The sequence below is a fragment of the Drosophila gunungcola genome, assembly GCF_025200985.1.
Source record: "Drosophila gunungcola strain Sukarami chromosome 3L unlocalized genomic scaffold, Dgunungcola_SK_2 000003F, whole genome shotgun sequence".
Lineage (NCBI taxonomy): Eukaryota > Metazoa > Arthropoda > Insecta > Diptera > Drosophilidae > Drosophila > Drosophila gunungcola.
This window is the reverse complement of record NW_026453179.1, coordinates 5,257,257-5,276,030: the sequence shown is the minus strand read 5'-3', so window position 1 is coordinate 5,276,030 and position 18,774 is coordinate 5,257,257. Positions and strand designations below refer to the sequence as shown.

The window sequence follows — 18,774 nt, the reverse complement described above, 5'->3', positions numbered from 1 at the left end:
AATAAAGGGCTAACAAGTATGTTTTATATAAATTTTGTTATTTAAAAATTTTGGATTATTATTTAACAAAGCAAAAGTTTTTTGAGTGTACTGCGCTCTCTCTCTCTTGGCAACAACAGCATCACGGCAACTAAGTCACAGCAGTGAGCGTTGAATTCGGCAGCGGCAACTTTGTGAGTTGCTAACAAGCCGGCAGCGGTGAGCTTTGCGTTTGCTTTCGCGTTTTGCCAGTCGCAATTTTCCGTTCGTGGCGAACAGACGCGTTTTCCAACGAAGCAGTCTTCAAACTGCCGGCATCCGAATCTCTTGGCCGTTAGAAGTGGTTGGCTAACAACGAACCAAAACACCATCTGAGACTTAAACTCCGAACGACTCTGGGCAACAACAAGTGCGATTGTTTGATTTTCGCCGATGCTCGCCAGTGCTACTTACAATTAGCTGCAAGTGCTTCTTGGCAGGTGTTGCTGCAGGTGAAATTTCGGTCGTGCCGGTTAGATTAGCCTGACACCTTCTCCGATTCTGATACCGATTCCTATTGCTATTCCGCCAACTCCTAAAGCGAAACCGAATCCGTGTGTTATTTTCCCCCCTGCAAAAATCGCGCTAATTGGCTTGATTTTGGGCCCAAAATACATATCAAGTTTCAATATTTACCGTGTGTTCGCGAAAACGGACAGTCTGTCACTTGCGGAAACCGAAAGAAATCTATATACGAGTATATATATATATATATATTTTGGCAACGGGCCATCGTGAAGTGAGCTTGGAAAGCAGGGAGTTCTGCCTATTTGCATTTCAAATTGTTTGCGAACATCTAAGAAAGGTAAGTGGCTCGCCGGTGAAAAAGACGGGCTAAGTGAAAATCAAACAAGAAGTGGTACAATTAACTCGAACGATTTTCGATTCGATTTCTGGATATTCTGGCGATATTTGCATAACCCGATGCGAATATATATTTTTGTGCTTGTCCATTTCCTTTGGCTGCATAAATTATCCCACTCTCGCGTTCTGTTCTATTCTATTCTGTTCGGGCGCAATTCTAATTAAGTGCCGAGACCTGCCCCAATGATGTTGCCACTCCCACGACCCTCGGCTCACCTCTGACCCCTTGATTGCTACACAGAGAAAAACATATAAGTGGGGCAGGTGCACATGTGCACAGTTTTCATATCAGTTTTTGCTAATATAACAATTTGAGGCTTATCAGTGCGAACCGAATTCATCAATCATGATTTCTAATGATTTCTCTATTATCACTTGGCTTGATTGTTTGGCCTGCAAATCAGTGCAGTGAATAAAGTTTATCAGTAACGTTTTTATAAGCCAAAAGCTAAAATTTAATTTATTAGAATTTAAACTTGTTTTTTTTATTAATAATAATATAAATAACAGTAAATAGTGTAATTTTGTAAAAAATAACATGTTTTCGGATAGGGTACGTTAAAATATTTTTTACTTAAGATATTCGAAAAAGGTCAAATCTATCAGGAAACACGACAAAGTGACATCATTGAACTTTATAACAATATTGTAATATGTTGTTTATTTCATTAAATAACATTCTTTATTACATGTTAATTAAAAAAAAAAATTCTATAACTGGTATTTATGTCAGACAGATAAGAAAAATGTATATAACATGAGAGTGAACTGATAGATTAGATAGTCTTAATTCACGAAAAAAGAAATGTTTAGCAACCTTTTAAATTTGATTTGCTAAAAATACTTTTACCGGTATTATGAAATGTCACAATGATAAACCGGAGATGGTAGCTAATTTGTTTGATTACCAATCTTTGTTGATATTTTTTTGCCGTGCATTTGGTTGCCTTTGGCCGCCACTTTTGTGCCCTTTTTATTACCGCTTTTGGTATCTGAGCTCTCGTTGGGATTGTTAACAAAACTGTAGATTTATGCAGTAGATTAGCTCGTCAACACAAAGCGAAGGCCAAAGGACATGCTCTGCGAAGGGCCAAATCCGCTTATTAATGAGCTGTCACAAGGCAATGGCAATGGGCAATGGGCATTGGGCACTGGATTTGGGGCGGTGGTCAGTCTTGGTAATCAATTATCGTTAATGTGGCAATGTCGTCAGAGCTGCTCGCTCGCTAAATGTCCTTGCCACACTTTTGTCAATCACAAGTATATTTTGCAAATTGTTTTTTGTATTTTTCCCCAGCCGTGCGAATGCATTTCATATTCATAAGTCGTCGATTCGAGTGAGTGAGTGAGTGTGACTAAGCCGACAACTTCCACAAGCCAAGAAATAATAATCGTTAACATCGATTTGGTTTTATTTTTTTTTTTTTTTTTTTAAGCAGGGGTACGTGTCCAACGATGACCTTCAGCGGAGCAGACTGCTCCTGGGAGATTTAAGCCAAATGCACGAATCGCTTTTCGAGGGTCATAAATAAAAAAGCGAGTCGCTTCCCCTCTCATGCTTTTTCCCGCTCTATGCCACTCAGGTGCTCGACATGGCGCATATTTTTAGACGTTTAGCAGAATCCACTAAAAATACATTGCTTTCTTCAGCAAAAAATGAAAAGTAAGGCGGGAACAAGAGAAATATACCGCAGAAAAAGGAAAACAAAGCCCTGCACTCAAAAACGACAGAATGCGCGCTGGGATATCATAAAATGCCGAAATGCAGAAAAAGAAACCGAAATACAAGAAAATAGACATTAGCCAGCACAAAAGGCTATGTCTGTGGTAGAGGACATTGGAGTTTGCAAGTGGAATTAGTCGAAATGCTATTACCCTGGTAATATAAGCAAAATGGGCTTATTATCAGGTTTTTTTTTGGCAAAAACAGCAGAGGGATTAGTATAAAAGCTTATTGGCTAAAATGTTTATTTAATAGCAATTATATTGATTATAAATTGACTTAAAAATATAGTAAACATTGAAGCCAATTTTGTGGCTTATACATTCTTGCAGTTGACATGAGCTTTACCAATTTCAGCTTTTTGATGAATTAAATAAGCTAATTCATTTTCAACCGAAATATGTGGATAGAGTGTTTTAACATAATTGAGGACGTATTCGGCTATAATGAGCAATATGGAAATTGAATTTTAACCAGATTAAAAACCTATCAACTAATATAATATGTTTAAGCAAAGCTTATTGCAATGACACTGAACATAATTTATGGAACTACATTTTTCAATGAATAATTTTTGCTGTTCAAATCCCATTGAAACTATCAAAGTTCCTTAGATCACTATTTGAGTCTCCACTGAGACAAAAATGATAAACTTCAGTGTGTTTGTATACAGGGGATGTGAGAATCCGAGACGGGTAAAAATAAAAGGAATAACAAAAAAGTAAGAAGACCGAAAAGAAAGACAGAAAAAACATTTGGCAGAGCATAAAAATAAAAATGAAATAAAATGGTATAAAAAATGCAACAGTTCAGTGAGATAAACACGAAAAAGCCAGGGTAGAAAAAGATATGAACAAGGGGAAGTCGGCGGAAACGGAGGGAAACGGCTAAGAAAGAAGAGGAAGCTGGAGCATTTAGACCGAAAGAAAGAAAAAAGGGACAGAAATGGGCCAGTAGCTTGGATTTCGGGCCCACTCACACATGAGCACACCTTGGCGAATTTTAAATGAGTCAGCCAACGATTCAGGTGGCCAAAAGAGGCGGGACGATGAAACGGGCCTTGGGGGAGGTGGATCCTTCAATAAATGTCCAGTTGTCCGGCTCCTCAGCTTTCGGCCAACTCGGGGGCCTGGCTTTGACACTTGGCACGGTTTTAATGCCCTGCCCAAGGTTAACACGAACACACATAAAGAAAATTTAGTCAACGAATTTTAAACAATGTTTGTCATGCTTAAAATTCAAATCCAACTAGGATAAAACAAAAAAATTTTAGTTTAAAATAAGATATTTATTTTGAGTTTAACAAAAAATATAAACTTTTAAAAATTTAATTTGTTTTAAAGTTTGATATTTTATTTTGTACCCTTGATAAGGAGATTGTATTAAATCAAGAACGGCAATTTTGTGGTGTCCTTGAAAAAGTTTGAGATTGCAATATAATACGAAAATTGAGCATCAAAAAAACTTATCATTTTAGTTATTTGTCGCATTAGTTACATAATATCTTCCAGTTCATCCAGATATTACAACATAATAAATTTTGTTTGTTAAATAGTTGAAAATTTCCAGTGCACTCACACAAAAAGAAAAGACACTCTAACGTAATGAAGAAAAAGCGGATAAAGCTAGCAAATAGAAATGAAGAAATACAAATTGTACAAAAAAGAGGGGGTTTTTTGGTAAATGTGCCACTGAGATAAAAGCGTAAATAGAAGCGAGGCACGAAAATTTTTTCAAATTACCAGCAAAGAGATTGGGGCAGGTACACCCACATTTAGGAGGTAAGAGTAACTATGTGTGTTTGTGTGTGAACTTATTGAAAGTGCTAGCACACACGCAAGCAAAAATGCTTATGCATATGTGTGGGTGTGGTGTTTCCACATCCTGCCAAGCGACCGCAGTTTAAACAAACTGCTTGGCCTGCCCGTGTCCATGTTCCATACACTATCATGTGGAAAAGTTGTCACCTTTCTCCTGCCTCGTTTACTCATCTTTTTTCCCCTTTTTTCTGCACAGAAAAAATATATTCCCTTACCTTTTTCGGAATTTGTATTCCACACCATTTTTAAGATACTTTGTCTCTAATTGTTTCTTATTAAATAATCTCACCTCTTCTTTTTCATCTTGTCCTGGGAAGATAAACTCTTTATAAAACGCAAACAATAAACTAATATAAGTAAAGTATAAAATGAAAATATACACATATATATAATCAATGTTTGTTTTAGTTAAAAAAGACTAATATAATTTTATAAAGCATGGATTTATTTGTTTTCTATTTGAGATAAACGATATTTTTAACCAACTATTTTTGGTTGCTTTGGCGATTAATATGAATATTCCATTAATATTAGAAATATAATGGTGTTTTAATGGAAAAAAGCCAACTATAGATACATTTCGGTGATACATTTCTTGTGTGTGCATCTACCTTCTTTCAATGCTGCTGACTTTGCGTGTGTGTAATGAATTTAAAGTTTGCTCCGCATACATTTTTCATACGCTTGCAAATTGTTATGGCTTTTGGGCCACCCACTCATTCCACCCACTTTGCCACCACCCACAACCCTCTTGTATATCCACCTTGTATTAAGTGGGTGTCGTGTGTTAGCTTTTGTCCTTGTTATCCGCACGAGACTTGATTATTAATTTGCAATTTTTGCTAATTGCTTGAGCTTCACCCACCTACTTACCTGTGCTTTTCCCCCTTCTCCAGCCCCAAAGTTGATTCTTAGCCATCTAAGGGATCGCTTAAAAACATATTTTCATGTGTAGCAAACTCAGGCACATTCCGCCACGCCACTAAATGTAGAAATAGATAAGCCTAGATTAGATTAGCGGTCACTGGAGCACATGGAAAACATATTATGCTTTCCCTTTGGGACCCACCGATGTGTTCTTTATCGGGAATTCTAATGGCTTAATGGGATTTTTGAATAGTTTGGAATTTGCGCATTTTAGGCGGGCCACTTGACTTTGAAATGGGTCGGGTAAGGAAAGTATTCGGGCAAATGCTATGAATCGGTGGAATTATTCTTATTGCTCTAGCAATTAGTGCAATTTTTTCGTCGGAAGAAATCTGGAAGAATCTAGTCTTATCCAGATCGGTTGTTCTATTATATTTCTTAAATAAATAACACTATACAACAAACATTTTATTTTTTTATTGCCAGTTACAGAGAATAAAGAAAGATAGAAATTAAAATTTTCCAAAGATGTTATTTATTTTTTTCAGACTCGAAATATACATACAAAAGAAATCTATTAGAAAAACATTTGTTCATCAATATAATTTTTTTAGCTTATCAGCTCGACTTGTTCAGATCAATTAGTATAATATTAGTAAAAGGTTATAAAAAAATTAAAGATAATTAAATTCAAAAATTTATTTGCAATATCAGGTTTACTTTTATTAATTCGTATTTTATTTAGCAGTAATATAATTAAATTAATTTAGATTTTCCCCATATGAGCAATCTGAGTAAAAATGTAAATTAAAAACTAAACTTAAGTGTTTATTTTCTGAAAAATAAGATGCAAAATAAACTTATATTGATCGCTTGTTCTAGCTCAAGTGTTTTCCTCATAATCTAAATCATCTTACACTGTTTATTCACACAGCTTCCTCTTCATTTATCTCACTCGATGACGGCACTCATTCATTAGGAATTTTTTAGTGCCCCCTATTACATGGAAAAATTCACAAATTTGAATATTTATTTTGTGGCAAATTATAAGCCATATATTTTGTAATAAAAATCAATTGGTGAACAAACAGCCGGCCATTAAGAAGGCAACATGCCCGAAGTGAAGTGGGCTCGGCTCAACTTGTCTCAGCTCATCACAGTTTTTCTTGGCTCTATGATGAGGCGATGGGGCTGGCGCTTGAGAACCGACGCCTGTCATGTCGATGCATTATAAATTGTTGACATTAGCTGGCAAATCGACGACCAGACGGCGTCGACTATAGGTTTAATTTCGTTGATTGAACAGCATCGCACCGGGACAGCTCTCTAGCTGCTAAGAATGTTTTACGAGCGCATTTTCCCGTTTGCATTTTGCTTATAAATCGGTGGCAATCTAATCGATCGGTTTGGCTTTGGCACTTGATGTTCGTGGGGTTAGCGGCTAAGTACCGCTGCTCAGCTTCCTGTCTGGCAGCGCACCAGGGGCGGTGGGTCGGCCTTGACCTGGGCGCCATTCAACGGCGGCCTATTATACGGCTCGCCCACCGAAAAGTTTCACTCTTTGTGAGCCTTTGTGTCAAGAGCTGCGCCATTGAGTATACGCCCCGTTGCCAGACTTTGATTAACCCTTCGCTGGGTTTCAGGAATTGAGTCCCTAAAAGTAGGAACATTTTTTGTTATTATATATAATAATATAATATTCTTTGGTATTAATTCACACTTAAAAGTTCATTAAAACGTATTAGATGAAGATTACAATAAACCACTTCATAGTTAGACTAACGATATTGCGGTACAAAATTTTCAATACATTTTAATTTTATATAGCTAACAAAATCGATATTTTTTTATTAAACAGATAATCATATTAATCGTATTACTAAATTGTTAATTATTGTAGAACAAACTTTTGTTTGCCGAAGACTGAAATAAGTTGTACGCAGAATTGCATCTGTTGGTTTTATTGTTGTATCCAAAACATATTTTTACATAAAGCTATATTTATAGCCGATGCTTAAGAACGGTGTTCCTAATAGGGGTTAAGCCCGGCAGCAGCAGTAGATTTCCTCTTTTCATTCAATATTTTCTTTTGAAGCTGCAACAGAGTCCCGGCCCTAATTAAGTCGATGTTTGGCTTTCCAGCTGCGCTTTTGATGGCCAGCTCGAACCCCTAGATTTGGGACTGCTCTGTTTCCGAATTGAAAGCGGAACTCTCCCTCCAGGAAACAAGGATTCGCACCGGTAGAACACGCACATACTCACAATCTGGCCAACAGGGAGGCAAATGGCACCAACCAACGAACCACAGATCCACCGCTTGACAACTTCCATCGGACAACAAATTGTTTTCTTTTCTGCGGTTTTTACTCTTAATTATGCGCAGTTGGGTGGAGTTGACTCGGGAATTACCACGATTTGGGTACTGGTAATGGGACCCCGGGTTCGCTTGTTGGGATTCGCTGACTTTGACATTCGAGTTCAGCTTGGCTCTCTACTCGTTTTTTGTTCTGCCCAGACTGTCGCGAATCGCAGGTTCATTAAACTGAAGTGTCATTCTGCGAACGTTCCGCTGTCTTTTTTTTATGTCTTTCACTGTAACGGACCAAAGTACAGAGCTGTAAGAATGTGTTGTAATGCCAATGGTAAGCATGATTTTACCAATTTTGAGAACTTTTTTTAAGTTGACCTCAGCAAATTTCGGGGCACTACCCTGGGATGAAATTGAATTAAGTCAAAATAACAAAATATTTATTATATTAAGTATGTTTGGTGGGAATTATATAGCAATAACTCTCTATAAACTTATTATTTTGCAGGTTACTTATATTAATTAAATAAAAAACTTTTGAATGGTTAAAAAATAAATAAATTGATTATAAAATCAATAATTGTATTACACTCAATAAAAATGTTAATTTATTTCTGGTTTTTCCGGAAATTAATATACACAAATCAATATAAATAAATAAACTTTTATAGATATCGCTTTCTATAGAAAATGCAAATAGCCGTTATAAAAGCTTAACTTCTAAGCAAATAAAAAAATTTATTTAAAAGGGCCCTTGACGACCTTATCCCCATGAAATTATAATATTCCATTTTCCCAAATTCGCACTCATCGGAATTGCCAACACCCAAGTTTCGACTTTGCATGAATTACATCATAATCTCATCGTTCGCACACCTTTAAGAGCATTAAACGCGTCGCTTTGCCCATAACAAATCGAAAAACTTTCAAATTGCGAACATACTCGTAAAATCAGTGGTTATGGCTTCACCCAACGCCGACTACGGAATAAACCCGACACAAATCGGTGAGATATGGCACCATTATGATTGCCCAGGCGCAGGCACAGACGCATATCGGTTTTTGGCCTCTTTTTTTTTTGGCAAAAGAAAGCGGGGAAAAAAGTTTTTTTTTCAATTCGGCTTCGACATGCAAAAATTGTCAAGAACAATAAGGCGAAACCATATAAAATATGTTTTGGGTGCGTTGAGGCAGTTCATCAGAGAAGCAGAGATGGAGACGCGCTGAAAATGCCAATTAGGCTGAAGCGGGTCCCCCAAGAGCGAGAAATGTCCAAAAATCCATAAAAAACTTTCAAGTTTATTTTGCGTCTGGAATGCGAAATATACAAGATCATGTTGCTGGGGCAAACAAAAAAAAATTAAACAAACAGAACTATAACAAGGGACCGAGAACCGCCGCCTCTTGAGACCCCTTATCATAAACGATCGTGCTCAGGAAATCAAATAAATTATGTGGTCAGCACGAAAGACAACAAACCCCCTTAAAAATATAGGCTTTTTGTGGTGGATTAATTTCTGACGCCAGAATTCGGAGACAATGTTGTCGCCGGGGAGTTTTGTTTTTGTCTGCGGACTTTGCTTTGATTTTGATTTGGGCAAATAAGGGTATAAAATTCACAATCACATTTGGCATCGAGGTGTTAAATTATATTTCTAATTAAGCCAATCTAGTGGGAAGTAGTCATAAAGACAGTCTTAAAGTTCAACGAAATTAATCAACTTGGTTTATTTAATGCTGCTCCCTTGATGAATTTGGTTGCGGAGAATTAATGATGTAATTCATTAGGCCAGCTTCTCAAGCCGGGCTGTGCCTCATTATAAATTCTATTGCGCCGGTGAATGAAAACACCATTAATATGCAAAATGATGGCCACGATGGCGTTGACACAGCCGATGGTGACGCATCTGATAAGGAGAACCTGTGGAGAGAAATCATCCCACTTAACCCGATAAACTCGACCAGATTGCAAAGGGTATAAGGTAGTTGTGCACTCATTTGAAACAGATAAGATAACTCGGTCTGTGGTTTATCGAAAAATCTTATCTAGTCAAATTACTATGGGTTGTGTCTTAAGTGCTTTGGAATAACTTAATTAACACACCAATTATTCTCTGATCAGGAGAAAGAAAACTTATATGTTTAAAAAACTTACTCCAAGAAATCACAAGGCAAATTTTATTGCAGAAAATAAAAAAAAAAAAACTATTAAAAACTATTTTTAAAGAGATTTAAAAACCTTTAAACCTTTTTTTATTTAAACAAATCTTTAAATGCTTTAAAAACCGTTTACATTTTTTTGTATGTTCTATTCTGATTCTGGAAGATTTTATTCCAACAATTTTGTTTCATAATATTTTTTAGAATAAAAAATAAGATGGTTCTTATATAAACATTTATTATGGAAACACGGCACTCGTTTAATATTAAAAGCATTTCCGACAGCACTCGACGGAATGTTCTAACTCCATCCATCATATTTCCGGCCTTCGAGCGACTTCCTCTTCATTGCCCTCAGACTTATGACATATGAAATTAATGTACATTTAATATGTTTTCAATTTCAATGAAAATACCAAAAATATGCCGAAAAATTTCCGGCATAAATTGGCGCCACTTTTCCAACCGCCCATAAATCTTTCCCAGCCAGGATGCTGCTCCTACACGTCCCCAACCCCAAAATTCAGTATCGCCCCGAGGGCTGTCCGCTATTTATGCAAATTGCAAACAATCCGAGGTTCCGCACTTCCTCTCGCTCTTCGAAATTATTGTGGCACATGAAATTCATATTTGTGGCTTGTTTGTTCGTTTTTCAATTAGAGTTCGGTCAATGATTTGTTATACAATTTAATGGAAAATTGATTATGTCCCAAAGCAAATTATAAATAAATTTATTTGGTCCTGTTTTTTTATTCTGTTTTGTCAAATTAGTTATTAAATAGGGCCAGTCGGCTGCTAAAAGGGGTTGCATTTTCGTTTAAAATGTAATTTCCTTTAGTAAGTTACATGCATGTAGAAAAAGTTGGCGGAAAATTCTGCACCAGAAGGAAACGCGAAAATGCGGAGGAAAAAAACTAAAACATGTGCGCCAAGCAAAAAATGTGTTTTCCTCGCACACACTCACTTACTCACCCCCTTTTGTTGTGCATTTATTTTTGTTAGTTTCATTTGCATTGTGCAGCTGCTTTGCAATTTAACTCCGCCCCCTTGCAGGCCCCCTTAACCCCTTGTTGCCGGCTTTGCTTAGCTGCTTCGCATCGCTAATCCAGTGCGAGAAATTTGCCCGTTGCTGCCATAGATTTTTCTCGAGCATTGTTCGGCTGACAAGAAGTCATTTGTTGCATTTGCCAACTGGCAAACTGAGAAAAGAATAGATCTTTAGCGTAGAGACGGGTTCTTATGATGCGCTTAATTTGAGTTTGCTTAGCGGAAATGTGACAGGAAAAATATCTCAGTAAACAAGATGCTGATGGAGGGAAAACCCAGATGAAATTGAATAGAAAAACACACAGTTTAATAAGTATTTATACATTAAAGTAAATGCACACTACACATGTTTGCAAACGTTGGCCTTAAAGTCTCAAAGTAATCTCGATGAATATATCAACTATTTGTATTATTAATAAGCCGCGTACTGCTTTAAACAATATAACTTATTGTAGATTTTAATTTTTTTTTTAATTTTATGAGAACAATAGTTTATAATTGATTTAAATTTGAGTTTAAATTTTAAAAAGTTACATTTTTAATTTTTTTGCAAAATTTACAAAGTTATTAAAGTAAAAGTTTTTGCATTTTCCTTTACCGTGAACCTATACTAGTTATTTTAAAGCCACCTTCTTTGTTTTTCTTTCCAGGTAAGATCTCGTGATCCGGATAATCATGGTAACTATTTCCAGCTTACCAAACGCCATGAATACTCCCTCCGAATTCGTACAACTTTTCCTTGAAACTAAAAATAAAGAATGCAATTCAACATTCGATATGCAAACGCAACAAATTGTGTTCAGTTGGCAGAAATATTTCAGCTTTTAGCATGTTGATTTAAGCGAAAACGGAGCGAATGGCGAGCCGTACGCCAGTGCGTATGTGCAATGCATTGCGGCAGACACGAGGCACATAACGCATACGCCGCGTATTCACGCCACGCGCAATTAAGCCAAACAAAATGCGATCGCAGAGCGTTCATAAAAATAAAAAACCCAAAAGCGAGATGCGAAAAACGCGAAATAAAAATTAACACCGAGCATAAAATATTTCCAATTTAACGACGGCGTGTGCATGATAAATATATTTGAAATGTGCACGATAATTAATAAACATTTAGGCAGGGAGCGAGGGGTGCTGGTGCTGGTGGCCAACACTATAACACTATGCAGTCAACCACTTGACCATAATCAGTCAATCAGCCGGCAAAACGGGGACGTTGTTGTTTCACCCATTAATGAAGTTGTTGTGTTTGCCTGTGCCAGCCCACGCATATAAATATGTGCGAATCCATAGACTCACATCGCGATACATGACTGCAATTGCCGCTGGCAATGGTTTCGATGGAGCCAATTAGGCGCATCAATTTGGCCCGCTTTGCTTGTTTATCGAAGTGCAAAGCGGGGGACACGAGCCACATGTCGAATGGCTAATCAGACACTTTGGGGTCATATCCAATGCAGATTTTGGGGCCGACATGTTCCCGGAATTGTGTTCCCCTGGGGCAGTCCACTTCCGCAATTGTTCAAGTCTCAATTAAATCTATCCCCTGAAACCTTCTGAAGCCACGTGCCTTTGGCTATCGCAGTTAAAACAACAACGCCCTTTCAATTCTGATTAACTCAGGCTGAGCCATAGTAATTGGAGTTTTCAGTGGGTTACCCGTTTCCTTTCCAGCACTTCCATTCATATATCCATGTGGAGTATGGTGGGTCGATAAAAACGTGCAGTCCCTTTAAATTGACTTTTTACATTACCCTTTTTCTTCAGAAGAGCATGATCTTTTGTTTTATACAACAGAATGTAAAGAAATGTTTTTAGAATTGCATAAAATATTGTATTTATTCGCTTGTTTTTTTTAGATATAAAGACAGAAGAAATGTCCAAAACTATGTTTTAAAACAGAAGATTTGTGTAAAAAATGTTCACATTTTGTGGGTTTTTTTCTTTTGGCTTAAATATTCTTACACCCATATGTGTTATCTTAAGATAAGCTTGCCCCACATGATATCATTCTTCGGAGGCACTTTTAAATGGAGCCAACCTAATGCGTTAGGCTGACCCAGTTGAGTGGTGCAGTCGGACGGTGCGAGTGCGTAGGTGGTGTTGCCCAGTTGTTGCCCAAGCAGGTCAACAATGGAGTGCCACTCAATATACAAAAACACTGCTATCCGCCGATGGGTGCAAACAAACGTTGCCAACAAAGACTTCTAGTACTAACAATCTGCAAAAATGGAGAGGGCTGCAAAAAAAAATGTTTTTAAAAAGCCCAGAAAGGCTGTGAGGCAAATTGCTGAAATCCTTTTCAAACCAAACGGCGCCACTGGCCGGAAAGGATACGCTTGTTAGCACCGGAAGTGGCAGTCAGATAAGAAAGAGATGGCAAGACACAATTAGAAAGAGACAAAGGGAGGGGAGCAGCATTGTTGCCAGGACACTGTAATTAAACGCGTAATGCGATTTCACTTGTCGCTGCTTTTGGTGCTGTTGTTTCTGTTACTACTGCCTTGTTAATTGGGTCACTCGAAATGAATTTTTAGCGCTTATTCAAATCGCCGGGCATAATGAAGATGTTTTCCCAGGCTTAGCCACTTAATTGACTTTCATTGTTGTTCGCAGTTCCACCTGCAGCACAACTCAATTAGCTGAATGGCCAAGTTCTTACACAACTTTCGCAGTCTGCATAATTTGTAGGTCAGTTCGCTTTGGCACAAAAGCCTCTCGAACAATAAATTGCAGTTAAATGGAATTGCTAAAGGATTTTGTTTGGCCAAGTAGCTCGAGTTTGCACCGCACACTTCAGTTGCTCCTTATTTATATGGCTAAGATGGCCATTTATTGGTCAGCTAATCGATAAGCATTTAATTAATTTAGCCTTGATTGGAAATAAATAAAAGCTATTAGGCTTCTTTTCAGTTCAAACATCAATTTGGCATACAAAAAACCATACACTAAGAAAAATGTACGTTTTACTATGGTTTTTTTTAAGTTTTCCATTGAATTAAGCAGTTATATTCTTATAAAAGATATCGAAATAAAACTTTTTGAACTCAAATTCATATTGTTAAAATCAAAACCCATATTTTATATTTAAGCTAAGAGTTTCTCTATTCTAAAAAAAGTTTTTTATTACGTAAGCACAGAAACGCGAGAGAAACTAGAAGCAGACATATCAATTTTCCATGCCTACACAACTTTTTCTTCTTCGTTCGTTTCGAAAAGTTGATGCCGAAAAACACAAGCCAAGCGTGCAAAATATTTGTTATTCTTTTTTTTTTTTTTTTTGGTTGTCAACATTTTGGCAATTTGATTAAGTCCAATTTGTGCGACGTTTTGCTGCCACGCCCACCGAACCACCGCCCGCTGCCCATTGCCACCCGAGTAGATCGGTTTATTTGCGCACAACTTTGCAGTTAAATAAGACAACAAAAATTTATTTACCCAACTTTTCCTGTGTCGTGTGTTCGTGTGTGTGGGTGGCTGGGAAATTGTGATTCCATTAGGAAAAGTCTGCAACTCAAATGTCATTTAAGTTTGGCTAAAGGGCTGGGTTGGGGACTGGCTACAACTCCTGGGATTGGATGCGGAAGAGCTTCAGAGCTGCAGAGCTACAGAGCTCCTGAGCCGTAGAAACCGAGACACACAACATTTGCATGGCAAATATAATTACAAAGAATCAGAAAATGCAATTTTCCGTTGCATACTTCTGGGCAATCTAGCAGGAAGCTCACATATATATGTGCCGCAGCCAAATTCGGCAAACGGATATGAATATTGCAGGGATCGATTTTTGGGGCAGTTTCCAGCTAGTTTACATCAATTAGAGTGCCGGATGAATATTTCACAATTTCGAATTCGTATATATTGACTTATAATTATTAGCAAATTGACCCTTTTCACTATGAATTTGAGACAGGCTGGCACCCAAACGAACATATTCAAGCCACTGAAAGAAAAATGTTAGTACAGAAATAATTATTTTAAATAAAATATGTAATGCAGTTGCCTGTTCAAACTTAGAAAGTACATCGAAAGATATTACAGCATATAAAATAGCTGTTTAGGCTTCTCAGAAATCAAAATGATTTCATTAGATATTTCCTATCTGCAGCAGCACAAATGACCTTTTCATTTAAGAATTTCTATTTATTTTGTGCTGTGCACTTGGTGAATGCCCGACACATGCATGCAGAACAAGTTGAGCTCACTCAAACTAATCAGTTGTTTCAATATTTGCCCAAAGGCGAACAAGGACAAAAGTCATCAGCAATGGATGGAGGCGGGGATAGAACCTGCAATGCAGGCAGGAAACGGAAGCGTGCGGCGAAGAACAACGGAAACAGCGCAGTGCGCTGCAGATATGGAACCACTTCCGCCTCCTTCTGTCACTTGCCACCTGCCACGGCCTTCTCACTTTGCCACCCACATGTCGATTAGCAAGGAGTTGTTGGGGCAACTCAGCCAAAGGCTAATTGATTTTCTCCCACTCGCACAAAGTGGAGCTGCATCATCAAACAAACTTTCTATCTTTTCGCACCCATATCCACTCATTTTTGTCCCGCCTTATCGCGTGAGCCGCATATTCAGAACTCTTTTGTTGATTTGAAAACGTTTGCATAAAATGCGGCTAATTAAAACTTATAAAACCTCCCAACAAAAAAAAAAAAACAAAAAACGGTTAACGCTAAGCGAAGGAATCCGCTTGAAAAACGCCGACAACCGGCAAATAAAAAAGGCGAAATACCAACTTCATTTGAAAGAAAACTTATTGAATTTTCATGAACTTTTACGCCGAAAAGAGCACAAGACCTTCTTCATTCAGCAGGCAAACGAAAAAAAAATGTTGAAAATAATTAGGCCTAGGAAAACAATGTATACACTTTAAATTGGAGAAAATTAGAAAAATATTTGTATTTAATATATCTGGAAAACTAAAATAAATTAATTAGAAGTTTATGGTATATGGTATTTAAATTTTCATTTTATATATATGGAGAACTAAATTAAAGCTCAATTGTATTTATGACAATTTCTAGAATTAGTTTAGAATCTTTAAAAGAGGAAAAGGCAGAAATAATAAATTATATTCATGTTTTATTTGATTTATTAAAGAGTATAAAAGCAGGAACTTTTAAGGAATGCCACAGAAGTGCCGACTTGCTTAAGATATTTAATATCAGAGAGGAAATTTTACATCGTTGCTCAACTCCAGGAACTTCCGCTTGGCCAAAGTGCCATCGCTCATTGTGTGTGAAATGAGCATAATGTCGTTACCCCAATCGTCCCGCATTTCCCTCTTTTTTCTGAATTTTTTTTTTTTTGCCAAGACAAACGGACGACTGTGCAAATGAGCAATAATAAAAGCCAAAACTCTTGGGCTGTTAATGCTCGCGCATTAAAATAAAAACCCCGAAAAGGAGAAATAAAAAAGGGAATCCAGCATTCAGAATCCAGAATCCAGAGGGAAGTGGAATAAATCGCACAAAAAGTGGCTGGTCCGTTGAAGTGACGTGCCACGCCCCCAGGCAGACGTTGGCCATCAAGCATAATCAAGTCGCTGCTTAAGTTATAATTCTTTTTTTTGCTCTGCCCTGTCTGCAATGCTAATGTTCCATTAAAGATGCCGCAAACTTCTCATGGTCGAGTGTGAGGTTTTGCCATTTGCCAGTTCCATAAACAAATCCAGAGTGTTTCTTGCAAGGCTGTTGCATAAATATCCCAAACTTACGGCCCATAAAAATCAATTCCCCTACACCAGCGAGGGAGCTGTTGTGGCCTTTTGTTTATTTGCATTTCCTGCCCCGAGAAACGGAAGTTCGCATGTCAGTCGCTGGGTTGCTGGATGATCATAAAATCGGCCAATGGCCAGCCGCAAACTTCTCTTATTTACGGGTGTATGCTGTGTACAGGGGCTTCGCAACCCCAGAAAATAAAACTCAATGCCCGGGGCTTCACTTAGTCAAATGGGCAGGATATACACGCCCCAGCTGGCCGTGAATAATTTCTAGCATTTATGATTAAAGCTCTTGGCGGAGGCACTAAAATGATTGGAATGAAACGTTGCTGATGATTTCGCTGACATCCCCCTCGAAAACACTTAAAAATCTAGCACTTAAATATGAAAAACAAAGTTATGTTCATTAATGTGTTTGCTGACACAAAGACAAGATGAATAAATCTGCGGAAATCTAGAAATATATTAGCAACACATGATGTTAGATGAGTAATACAAAAGGCGTGGGACATTTTATTTTCCCAGATACTACGAAAAATATTTAAAATATATTTTTTAAATAATTTCCTTTCCTATTTTAACTGATTCTATTTTTTTTCTCTGTTTAATTGTTTTAAGAACATAAAAGCACTAAATATTCACATACTCACTCTCTGTACATCAATATAAATTGTGTTTATTTTGGCACTAAAAACCGCAAACATCTTCCTAGCCAAGTATATTTCAGATAAGCCTTAAGGCTTTCCACCATAATTTAGTGGGCTAATTGGCTCACTCTTTTATTTTCGCCGTAGTTTTCCTCAGTTTTGGCGTAAACATTTTCCTTCGTTTTCTGCTCTTTGTAAGAAACGAGAAGCGTGCCAATTTTCTCGGCTATTTTCCTATTTATTTTTAGATCGAAATTAGTCATCCCCAACGCAATTCGAGACTCAGACGATTTTCCATTTAAAAATATTTAAAAGAGATAGAAGGGCACAGCAAACACTTGTTGCGACAGGGACAGGCTTCCCTCGAACCTAATTGACAATTAATTGTTTCTTCTCGGGGTGCTTTCGAGGCTATTTAGCTGGCGTTTCCAAGAATACCGGAGATTATTCAAAATTTATGGCAACTGGCAATCATTAGGCCTTCGTTTATGTCACAGTTTCTCTTTCTTACTTGGAACATACATCAAACGTTTTTTTGATTTATTTGTAGCATTTCTCGTGTTCTCTGTTTGTTGAATTTGGGTTAAAAAAATTTTATTCTTCTGTTTCGCTCCGCTGTTGTACTTTTTTCGCGGAATTTTATTTTTGATTTTATTGGCAAGCATTGAAAAATTATATGGTCTGAATGATTGATGATTAAGCGGTTGTTTAAATGCCGAAACACGAACTACAGCAAAAATTTGCCGAATAAAAATTCGCTGTTCTGTAAATCATGGTTATTATTTTCGTGTACATTTTTTTGCTTTTATTTATTTCAAAATTATGCGACACCTGAGATTAAAGTGGATAACTTGTCACAGGCATTCCCCCAGCTGTCAAATAAGTTGGAAAAAATTTCAACTGCAAGTGCGGGGGATTGGAAGTTGATGCCTATGAATTGGCCAACGTGATTGATGTTTTTTGTCGGATGACATAGACAGGGCAGTAGAACATTTCCTTTTTTTTGAGAGTACATTTATGGAATTTTTTATTTTTATACCCTTGCAGAGGGTATTATAATTTCAGTCAGAAGTTTGCAACGCAGTGAAGGAGACGTTTCCGACCCTATAAAGTATATATATTCTTGATCAGCATCACTAGTAGAGTCGATCTAGCCATGTCCGTCTGTCCGTCCGTCTGTCCGTCCGTCTGTCCGTCCGTCTGTCCGTCCGTTTATATGCAAACTAGTCTCTTAGTTTTAAAGCTATCTGCATGAAACTTTTCCAAAAGTTGTCTTTCTATTGCAGGTAGTATATAAGTCGGAACGAGCCGGATCGGACGACTATAGCATATAGCTCCCATAGGAACAATCGGAAAAATAAATGAAAAAAAATTATAACTTTTCTGTTTTTTAATTTTCTGTTTAGTTCTTCGACATATAGCAATGTTTAATTATTTCAGAATTATGGTATAAATTTTATCAAAATCGGACGTCTATAGCATATAGCTCCCATAGAAATAATAAAAATATATAAAATAACTATCTAATAATTGAGCTGCAAATCATCATAGTTTCAATGTTTTTTTTTAGCACATACTCAAGTAAA

The 18,774-nt window shown here is 37.2% G+C and overlaps 1 protein-coding gene across 1 annotated transcript in view; it reads left to right on the top strand.

The window, feature by feature from the left end:
- The first annotated feature begins 210 nt into the window (after positions 1-210).
- Positions 211-18,774, top strand: part of LOC128258684 (trichohyalin) — a 47,103-nt gene continuing 28,539 nt past the window's right edge. The window contains 1 exon segment of the mRNA XM_052990478.1: positions 211-823. The gene's annotated coding sequence lies outside the window, so the exon portion shown is untranslated.